Genomic DNA, 9003 nt, shown 5'->3' with positions numbered 1-9003 from the left:
AGCCAGCGGCTGAGCAGAGGCTGAGCCCTGGAGGAGTCCCGGGTGAGCCCGCAGCTGTGACAGCACCACCGCCGACTTGGACCGCCCTGCTGACAGGGACAGCGTAAGGCCCACAGCCATAGCTCAGGAGGACGAGGCGTGCGCAAGGTACCCGGTGCCGACGAGGCAGTTCCGGGATTTGGGACTGTGACACGCTGTCCCCCTGGCCTGCCTGGCACCCCCACCTTGCCCACCACGTCACCTTCACTGGAGACTCCTGCCCTGCCCGACCTCAACATGTAGGGCTGCTCCAGGGCTCCCACTAGGGACCCCTCTTCTCCAAGTCGACAATCTTGCCAGTAACTCAGCCACATCGTGAGCTCAGCTTCCAGCTTATCTGCAGCCCGGCTACAGACACCCCAAATAACCTTTCCAAACCCAACCCCTCAAACTGCTCCTCCTCACCCCACCCCCCATCTCCCTGCACTGCACTGACCCACCCGCCAGGCGCAGACTGCCCAGCCTCTCCATCACGTCTCTCTGCTTCACGCCTGCCCCTCCCCCGCTACAGCCTTCAGGTTGGGCAGGTGCTGGCCACTGGCTCCACCCAATCTCACCTCCTCCAGCCTTTCTCATCCTCAGACCTGCCCAGCCTGTCTCTCCTCCCCACCTCCGGGGCCCACGCTTTGCACGATCCTCCGGGAGTCAGTCTCTCACACCCAGGTCTCAGCCCCAGCTCTGCCTCCTCGGGGCGCAGCCTCGCCCCACACACCTTGCCTCTCCCTGCTTCCTGTGCTTAGTGAACTCTCCCATCAGCAATGTCTCCACTCCTTCATCTCTGTCCTCCAGTCTCCAAGCCAGATGTTTCTCGAGTGTCTAACTGCTAGGCCCCGTGCCTGGAGAGCAGAAATATAACGGGTGCCCTCCCTCATGGAACTTGGCCCAGCAGGGACACAGACGCTCATCAAAGATGTCCATGCAGACATGTTGCCCAGCTGTGCCGAGTGCGCCGAACCGCCCTGGGTGGTCTCGGGGAGCCGCTGTGGGGGGGTGGGCTCCCCAGTCAGAGGGCCGGGCACCACCGCCCCACACGGTGAAGGGAGACGTGCGCCTGAGGGAATGGCAGGCAGACCAGAGCACAGACGTGCTTTCCTCCCACCAAGTCCTCCACAGACTTGACCCCCGGATGGCGCAGGGCAGCCTGGCTCTACCCTGTGGATGTGCTCGCGGCTCATCTTGAACCAATCAGAACACACAGCTGACAACAGCTGCAGGCCCGGCTGTGAGGACCAGAGAAGGTGAATGGGAAACGCCTATGGGAGTGCCCAGGGCAGCGGGCTGAGTACACACGGCTTCCCCGTTCCCTTACTTCGCGTGACAAATCCATCCCTTCTCTGCAGAGGCTCCCAGACCCAGGACCCCCCTCCCTGTAATCGGGGTCCCTCCTCCGCAGGCTCAGTGCCAGTTTCCCTGGACACTCCCTGCCCCCAGGGCTGATTTAAAACGCACCTGCCTTTATCGACAAGCCCCCCTCCCAGTCGGGCCCTCCATGAGCCCACACACAGCCCAGGCTATCTCCCGGCTGGTGAGTGCGCACCTGCACCTGCACCTGCACCTGCGTAAGGAAGCGAGCTAACTTGGTGGGCGAGACACTGGACTTCAGGTCCCAAGTTCAGTTCTGGGCCTGACACTTCCCAGCCAGGCGACCTTCAGCGGTGACTCCTCTGGGGATGGAGAGCAAGACCTACGCCAGTAATGCGACAGGCAAGGGGCGGGGTCAGTGCCTCAGTGCTCAGCTGCCTCTGCAGGGGACACCGACGGGGACTAAGGAAAAGGACCTCCAGGACACACGCAGGGCGCCCGGGAGTGAGCGTGCTGGGGACAGCAGAGGCCTCGTGTCCTCTGGCAAGGCTGTCCTCAGGACACTGGGCGCGGGAGCGTCACAGCAGGTGGCAGGTCAAGAAGTTTGGGATCTGGGACTCTGGCTATTTTTTTAATGCATTTTTTAAAATTTAAAAGAAAACAAAGTTTAGAATCTTCACCATTCTGAAGCGTACAGTTTAGTAGTGTTAACAGTATAGTCACATTGCAAAACAGAAACAATGTACCCACTGCCCACCTCCAACACCGCTGGCTCCCTCTGATCCCACTGCCTCCAGGACCGCTCTTGCTACACACGCCCTCACTCTCTGCTTGGAGATCCAGAGGTGCATGTGGGCTCCCTCTGCTCCCAAATGACACCCCCACCAGCTCTGCCATCTCAGTGGGTTCCTGCCCCGGCGGTTAGAGACCTTCTGCAGGACCCTGTTCTCACGGCTGCACGCCTACAGAGGGCACCCAGCACCTGTCAGAAGCCCTTAGGAACTTGAATTTCACGTCATGAAGCCTGCGTTCTGCAGCTCCCCTGGTTCTAGCTGTGAGCTGGGGCCGCCCCCAGGCCCGAAGTCACTGAAGACGGGAGAGCCGAGAAGCCTGGCTTGTTCGTCAGCTGACACCAAGTACTCGGAATCCGTGAAATGTTCTTAAATCCTGTGAGGCTCAACCCTGCACACTTGACTGTGCATCTGAAAATACGTTTGAGTAAGGGAAGTACCAGGGCTGCGTGTGCAGAAGACAGGAGCCCCGGCGACTCCCTGTCTCCCCGCTCCCCTCGGGGAAGCTGCATCACCTTCAGGACAGGTTTGCTCTGGCTCAAGGCCGTCTTCCTAAGACCTGCCACAGGACCGTGGGAGGCACGCAGAGCAAGACGTGGAAATAAGCCATGATTATTTGATGAACCTGAACTTGCAGGGGCATGAAAGATAAATGAGCTCGAGGACAGTTTTACTGAATGTCTCGGGTGACAGACGGGGCGTTCCAGTGGGAATGGAGGTGCGGAAACCCGCCTGCTGGGAAGCGATGCATGGACTCTGCGAGCTGCTGATACGCCAGGCTAGGTTCATGCTTTAAACCTCTCTTCCAGGAGCAAAGGGGAATCCGCCAAAGCCGCTGGTCTCCCAGCCGGTGATTCCCCCTGGGGATGAACTGGACCAGTACTCTCAAACTCTAAATGACTTCAACTGGCCAAGCCTAGTGCCCCTCCCACGCCCTTGGTCACACCTCTGAACCATTTCAAACTCCGGGTCCTGTCCGTTCCCGAAGTCCCTCCTCGGGTGCCAGGACGCCACTCGCACCAGTCCCCTCGTCGGCACGCACGGCCAACCTGCAGGCTCAAGCACTCCACCAGGCGAACCTGCTCCCCAAGGCCCACACCATGAACCGGACAGCAGTGAACGTGGACCAAAGCGGAGCCGCTCAGACTCCCCTCCTGAAGCCCCGCTGGGAGGTGGGGACTGAGTGAGCTGGCAGTGGCCATCCTCCTGCCCCAGCCAGAATGTTTGTGTCTCCCCTCCACCCCCCAATTCATACGACCAAACCTGATCCCCATGTGATGGCATCAGGAGACGGAGCCTTTGGGAGGACCCCAGAGAGCTCCCTCACCCCTTCCGCCGTGAGGACACAGCGAGAGGATGGAGGTCTACGAACCAGGAGTGGGCCCATGCCAGACACTGACTACGGCACCCTGATCTTGGACTTGCAGCTCCGGAGCTGTGCGAAAGGAATGCTTGTTGTCTGAGCCACCCAGGCAGCGGCGGTTTGTTACGCAGTGTGAATGCACTAAGACAACTTCTAATGGCCAGGTGGGCTCCCCCTGGCCTGGCCGGCCTCCTACGGGAGGAACCAGTTCGACAGCATCAGGAGAGACCACACCAATCGGTCTGATAACAGGACCTGACAATAGGACCCCCAGCTCTTCAGAGAAGCCACCACCTGCTCAGAGAGGCAGAGTTTAGCCCGATGAACCCGAGACAGTTGCGGCGTTGCCCAAAGTCGGGGTTCTCCATGTGAAAGATGCTGACGGCCCGGTCTAAGCTGGACAACATTCTCCAACCTTAAACGATTTAGGAGGATAATTACATCCCAAGAAAAGCACAGCAACGCTGATTTTAGGAATGGTTTGTGCAGAGCCTCCTCATGAGCACAGCAAAGCCCAGACCTGCACAAACCATCCCCGCAGATCCTCTGGAAAGAACCTGCACGCCCACGCGCCCTTTCTACGCAGCCTGTCCGTCCGCCACCTCCCCGAAGCCTGCCACCTCCCCAGCGAGAGGAGGCCCCCCTGCCCCCAGGCGCCAGCCGGGACTGGTTCTGACCCCCTCACCAGGCCCGCCCGAGCCCTCTTCCCCGGATCCTACAAAAGCCTCCCATCTAGCCTCCCCCTCACCTGCCCACTCTGAGGGCATCTTTCTCAAATGCAAAACGGTTGTCCTGCCCTGCTCACAACTGCTCCCTGGCAGTGAGCGCTGTCTAATTTCCTTATTCATGTGGCGCTGGCGCTCTGGGCAGCGTTAGCTCCTCCTCACCGACCCTGGCTCCTCTCACCACTGCCCATCAGCTCTGGTTCAGCCACAGCCTCCCCTCCGCCCCCAGCTCCTTCTACCTCCAGGCCTTCCCACTTCTGTCCCGTTCACCTTCCAGTCGCACCTGACGGCACTTTCTCGGGGACGGCTTCCCTGACTTCCACCCTTCCCCTCAGGTGTGGATTATGGTATGTGTTCCCGGGGCCCTTACACGTTCTTGAACGTCTCCCTTCTGTGACACACTCGTGGCCTGGGCGTCCACTAAACCACATGCTACTCCCCACTCCCAGGATCCCCTGCGGACCCCCAGGAGCACCTGGTCATCCCTCTAGAACAGTGATGGCGAACCTTTTGAGCTCGGCGTGTCAGCATTTTGAAAAACCCTAACTTAACTCTGGTGCCGTGTCACATAGAGAAATTTTTTGATATTTGCAACCATAGTAAAACAAAGACTTATGTTTTTGATATTTATTTTATATATTTAAATGCCATTTAACAAAGAAAAATCAACCAAAAAAATGAGCTCGGGTGTCACCTCTGACACGTGTCACAGGTTCGCCATCACTGCTCTAGAACCTGCTCAGCCGCCCCGACCTCACACGCCCCTGCGGACCCTGCATCACGACTGCGCTCTCGATGCTCTGCCCCTGGTCCGGCCGGCCGCCCCGCCTCATCCCGAAAGCCTCTGACTGCCTCTCCGTGTTAGAAACGCAGTGAGCGAACAAGAGTCAAACCAGGAAATCCCAGGCCCGGGTTCAAGCTTCTGCGTTTATCCCACGTGTTCAAAATTAGAAGAGGGAACCACTCTTATTCTGCATATTGTTAGGAAGCAATTCTCCTCCAAATACTGGAAGTAACACATTCATTCCAGCTTATTCCAAATGTTCCACTAAGAACAAAACCACTTAGCTAAGCCGATTTTAGGGCCTGCCTTACTGTGACAGGGAAGATCTCATCTTCAAAGTGCACATCCCTATTCACCATGCAGCTAACGTACGTCCCAGATACATGTACTCCCTAAAACTAAATGTTCCACCATAAATGTAATACAGAGTCTTAGAAAATACCCAAAAATGTAAATTTTTAAAATCACCCAACATGCTGTTTCCCAATGTGTACAATTTTGAAGATTCTCACCTAATTTCTTCTAGACTATTCTCCATAGGTTTTTGTGGACAGTTGTTAGGATTTTTAAGAGTTTTAATCTTATCATGTATGTAATTTCATGTCCTGGCTTTATTCCACTTAACTCTGTCATTAAAATTTTAATACATTTTCTACATAAACATTTTAATGGCCCTACGTTAGCAAGCTGATGAATCATAACTTAATCATTCTACAAACTCACCCTTAAAAATAATTCTACTGCCCTAGCTGGTTTGGCTCAGTGGTTGAGTGTCGGTCTGTGGACTGAAGGGTCTTGGGTTCAATACCGGTCAAGAGCACACGCCTGGGTTTCAGGCTCGATCCCGTGTGGGGCATGCAGGAGGCAGCTGATCAATGATTCTCTCTCATCACTGATGTTTCCATCCATCTCTCTTTCTCTCTCTCTCTCTCCCTTCCTCTCTGAAACCAACAAAAACATTTTTTTTTTCAATCTGTCTCCCCTACGACTTTCCCTCAGTAGTTACAACGTATCCTTCTCAAATATTTTGGTTCTCAAACTTTTTCTGTATTTATTCAGAACACAAACACACAGTTTTCTTTCTTTTTGGGGGATCTTACAAAAAATTAAATTTGCTTTTTTGGCTTAGTAATATATCCTACACATCCACCCAGGCCACGCCAATACACACGCATCTACCTTGCTTTTTAAAGCTACTTCGTTCCTCATAATTCCTCTGTCCAGTTCTATGCTTAGACACCACAGGCTGGGATCCGCGCTGCCTCTGCAGTTTCAGAGTTCCCCTCGCGTTGATCATACGTGGCCCCGTCAGACAGGACCCCCGTGTGTTTTCTGCTGCGGAGGAAGCTGAGCCTGCTTTCTTTTCCGTTGTAGTTTCTGCCAGGTTGTTGCTCAGGAAGCTATGACTTTCACATATGCGTTCTGCACTCAATCACACCCTCACGTTTTTTGGTCTGTTTTTCAGAAACTCTCATTGTTGTAGCCAATAGCACCTACAACATAGTTCCCCTTCTTTCATTGCAGACCCTCACCGCACTCTTATTTCAGGTATTACTGTTTTGACAAAACTTAGAAAGCCCGTGTTAAATAATTCCCCAATTTTAAATTTGATTATTTTCTTTGTTCAGTATAATGTGGAAATTAACATTTATGTGTTTTTTTGCATTAAAAATGTGCCTTTTCATTCCACTTGATAAAATGAGGGCTTTTGAAAAAAGAATGAAGTATCTATTTTGACCTTCGTTTAGTTGGTAGTTTGAATTCAATGTGAACTCCAGGGTAAAGACCCCTCTCGTCCAGACAGACCTCCGAAAGGGCCTCCCTGGCCTCTCCCACTTCCACTCCCCACCCCCACATTCTGCGTGTAGCAGCTGGAGTGGCTGTCTGAAAATGCAAAGCCGATTATGTCATTCCTCTGCTTAAACCCGGCCCTGGCGATGGCTTCCAGTTTCCCTCAAAACACCCCGAACCCAGCCTACAGACCCTACCCGACCCCGAGGCCCCGCCTGGACGCACTCTCCCCTCGCCTGCGTAACCACCAGTCATCCTTCAGGTCCTGGAGCGGGCAAAGCGCTTCCCCTCCAGGCCTTCCCCCATGCCGCTCCCCTGCCCGGGAAATTATGCCCCATGTCACTCTACCCGGACATCACTCTACACGTCGGACGCCTGCTCGCCCTCAGATCTCAGCTGAAATCTTACTTCTGTGAAGAGGGAGAGAGGTGGGGGGAGGAAGGATGGATCTTTCCAGGGATCTTTAGGATCCATCCTAAAACTCAGTCTCTTGTCCCCTCCTTGGGCAGATGCCCGTTGGGGATCAGAGCAGCTGAGGGCCTGCCTTTCATTTCCATCCCCTCCACTGCAGATTATAAGCTCCCACCAGGACCAGGACTCGCTGATTTTTCTGGCCACACTACAAGCCCTCGAGTATATCTGAATGAAAGAAAAATACAAGACCTTTAACTGTATCTCTTACATCTTAAAACGACATCCATCCCATCATCCAGTCAGTATTTACATTGCTGAACTCTTCCTGATGCTGCCTACAAACTCAGGAAGAGTCAATTTTACCTGATGGACGTGAAAGCGCAAACAACCGCTGCAGCTGCCGCAGGACAGCGTGCACGCGTTTCTCTCACTTGGAAACAGATTTTGTTACATGATTATGAGAGTTTTGTTTGATGCTGTGTTCAGTTTGCTGATACTTCACTTGTAGTCAACGAACTTATATGCCTTATTTTTACGACATGTAAAGCACTAGAAAACACGTGCTTTGTAAAGTATCCTTTAAGAAGTCTAAGTATTAATAGCACTTGATACAAATTAATGATAACAAAATCACAAATTAAAAGGCAAACTTATCTCTGGTATTCTGTAATACACACATCTGGTCAAAAGAGAGAATATAAATTATATTGCAAATAAAAATTCCTCTGGGTCGTAAAAGCTAATAAAACCAACATTTATATAGCACGTTACACTCTACAAAGCACTTTCACATACCTCATGTCATTGAGCCCCGTGGCGTGAACAGAGCGGGCATTACCACCAGGGACAGGACAGAAAACCGAGGTTGGGAGGATCCGGTCCTGCCCTCGGTCAGGGGCCTTGAGAGCAGGGGGAGGGGCTGCGGGGCCGAGAGCTTCCCCTGGACTCGCAGTAACTGGTGTCCTTGCACCTTCACTGACACTGCACTTCCTCGCGAGCCACCACCCGAAAGGCTGCTTCAGGTATAAAGTTGGAGCTTAAACTGCCACCAGTCCAGGAAATGGCGGAATAAGCCGCGCGGTCCACCCGGACTAGGGGAGGGACCCGGGGACGGACGCCAGGCAGTTCTCCGGCTGCAGTGGACGGCGGTGCCCTGGCCGATGCGAAGACAAAGGCCGTGCAAGTCCCTAATCGATCTACAAGGACACACGGCAGTTAACTCTGCAGACGGGCTGGTCGGCAAGGACTTCAGCCCTCTCGGTGATGTCTGCATTTCTACCAAAAAAACGTACTTGACTCGTTTACAATTAATTTAAAACAGTTTAACGGGGGGCGGGGGGGGCACGACAAGGTCACTTTCCTGCTATGCATCTAAGACAGGAAGTGGGGTCCCCGTCTAGAGGAGACAAAACATGGAAACAAAACCAGGTCGGTCCTGTGAAGACAATACACGGTCTCAACCGCGCAAAACGTTCCTTCAGCGGCAACAGAAAAAGCAATAGCTGGGGTTTCTTTTTCTTTCTTTCCCGTTTCTGGCTCCTTTGTTGCAGTAAGACAACCACTAAGCCAGCGCTCGGCCAGCTGAGCCCCGCAGGGAGGGCTCCCCAAAGGGGCCGAGTTTTGAGGGAGACGAGAGGTGACCTGGCAGAGATGCGGGCAGGTGAGCCCGGATCTGGGGGGAGGAAGGGGGTGTCTGGGAGGTGGATGTACTGAGTTCATCAGAAGCAGGGACGGGACGGAACCCCAAGTCCCGAAAGAGGGGGGACCCCCCTCGCCGCGCTGCCGCCGCTTTAC

The sequence above is a fragment of the Myotis davidii genome, unplaced genomic scaffold (assembly GCF_000327345.1).
Source record: "Myotis davidii unplaced genomic scaffold, ASM32734v1 scaffold43, whole genome shotgun sequence".
Lineage (NCBI taxonomy): Eukaryota > Metazoa > Chordata > Mammalia > Chiroptera > Vespertilionidae > Myotis > Myotis davidii.
This window is presented reverse-complemented; position numbering follows the sequence as displayed.